Here is a 2,500-nt window from a genome sequence, read left to right as displayed (position 1 = left end):
TCCCTCCCTCTCTCCCTCCTTCCTTCCTCTCTCCTCTCTCGTGTCCTTCTTCCCACACCTCTCTTCTCATCTTCTCCTATTCACTCAATGTCATTTTCCCTCCTCTTCTCTCTCGCTCTCCAGTACTTCTCCTCTCCCCCTTTTTCTTTCCTTCCTTCCATCCTTCCGTCCTTCCTTGCCTCCTTCCTTCCTCCCTCCTTCAGCATTCCCTCTTCCAGTCCTCTCCCTCACTCCTTCACCTCCCCACCCACACCTTCCCCATCTCCACAATCCCTTCCTCTCCTTCCCCCATTCCCCACCATTCCTTCTCTCCCCTTCGCCTCCTTCCTTCCTCCCTCCTTCAGCATTCCCTTTTCCAGTCCTCTCCCTTTCTTCCTCACCTCCCCACCCCATCATCCTCTTCCAGTCCTCTCCCTCCCTCCAACCCCCACACCTTCCCCACCCCCATCCCCTCCTACCCACCCCCACCCCTCTCCCCTCTCCTTGGCACTCCAGGGCTGTCGGATTTGCGCCAACAGAATTACGGGGAGAAGCGGCGAGGCCCCCGACAGACAAGTTTACAATCCGACCAGAATATTCCCCGACCGCGAAGTCTCGGGGCTTTGCTGAAAAAGATTGGGGGAGGAGGGGAGGAGGGTGGGGAGGAAGGAAGATGATGATGAAAAGGGAGTTGGGGGGAGATGGGGGAGGAGAGGGGAGGGTGATGCACTTGTCTGACGGAAAGAAAAGAGGGGATATGGTGGGGAGGAGGTGGGGAGACGGGTCTCTGGCAGAGCATCAGGAGGGGATAGGGAAGGGGATGGGGAGGAGGGAGATAGGGAAGAGGAGGTAGGGAGGTCTCTGGCGGAGGGTGAGGCAGGGGATAAGGAAGGTGGATGGGGAGGAGGGGGTAATGCGCTTTTCTGACGGATGGAAAAGAGGGGAAAGGGGAAGAGAGTAAAAGGAAAAGGAGGAGGATTACCTGCCCGCCTTCTGACAAGTGGCGATTTGCGACAAGTTCGGGAGTGAATACGGAATAAGGCAAGATGAGGGATAAGAAAAAGAGAAAAAGAAGGCGGAGAAGAAGAAAATAGAGGAGGAAAAGAAGAAAAAGAAGGAGGAGGAGTAAAAGGAAAGTTTAGAAGAAGAAGCAGAAGAAGAAAAAAATAGAGGAAGAAGGAGGAGGAGGAGTAAAGGGAAGATGAGAAGAAGTAGTAGTAGAAGAAGAGAAAGAAAGAATAGTGGAAGGAGGAGGAGGAGGAGGAAAGGCAGAGGAGAACAAGAGGAGCCAATGAAAGAATGAAAACGAGAAGAAGAACAAGATGAAAATCGATCATCAAATGAAGCGCCTTAATTGGTCTGATATCGGGTCGGAAATCCCCTCCGTTAAGCTGCCGATCCCGATCTCCATTTTGCAATATGCAAGAGATATGTGCAAGATATGAATACGGGGCCTGGGTGACGCCTGTCTTTGCAACCAATCCTTACGAATCCTGGACTGATTGGGGTGCCAGAGGATTGGCTGTCTTCGATTACTGACCGAAAATTTGACGTCGGTGGGGGAAAGGAGAGAGGAAGGGAGGGGGAAGGGAGGGTGGAAGGGAGGGGGGAAAGGAGGGACGAAGGGAGGAGGGAAAGGAGGGAGGAAGGGAGGGGGGAAAGGAGGGACGAAGGGAGGAGGGAAAGGAGGGGGGAAAGGAGGGAGGAAGGGAGGGAGGCAGGGAGGGGGGAAAGTAGGAACGAAGGGAGGAGGGAAAGGAGGGACGAATGGAGGGGGGAAAGGAGGGACGAAGGGGTGGAGGAAGGGAGGGAGTTTAAAAAAGATGGAAGGAGGGGAGGGGGAACGGAGGGAGGAATGAAGAAATAAGATGAAAAAAGAGGGAAGAGCAGGGAGGAGGAGGAGGGAGAAGTCTCTAGGAAATGGAACGGAGGAAGGGATAAGATAAGGAGAGGAGATAAGCGAATGAGAAAAGAAAAGAAATTATGGAGGAGATAAGGAATATCACATGACAAAAGCGAATGAAAGAGAAGAGCAGTGCAAAAAAAGAAGAGAGAGAATGAGATAACGAAAGAAAGACAAGAGAAATGCCGAAAAGAAAGAGGAGGAGGAGAGAAAGTGCGAGTAAAGAGATAAATGAAAGGGAAGGGTGCAAACGGAGAGTTATAAGGGTAGATTGGATGCGATTAAAGAGACAAAAGAAAGGGAGAGAGAGAGAGAGAGAGAGAGAGAGAGAGAGAGAGAGAGAGAGAGAGAGAGAGAGAGAGAGAGAGAGAGAGAGAGAGAGAGAGAGAGAGAGAGAGAGGGAGAGAAAGAGGAAGAGAGAGAGAAGGAGAAAGAGAGAGAGAGAAAGAGAAAGAGAGAGAGAGAAAGAGAGAGAGAAAGAGAAAGGGAAAGAGAGAGAGAGAGAGGGGGGGTATGAAAGAAGAGTTGACTATGAGTAAGGAATTAAACATAAAAACAGACATAAAGTCAAACAGACAAATTGAAGACATACAGAAAGACTGATTTACGAGAGGAGAG

The sequence above is a fragment of the Penaeus chinensis genome, chromosome 25, assembly GCF_019202785.1.
Source record: "Penaeus chinensis breed Huanghai No. 1 chromosome 25, ASM1920278v2, whole genome shotgun sequence".
NCBI lineage: Eukaryota > Metazoa > Arthropoda > Malacostraca > Decapoda > Penaeidae > Penaeus > Penaeus chinensis.
Note: the sequence above shows the minus strand (reverse complement) of the source record.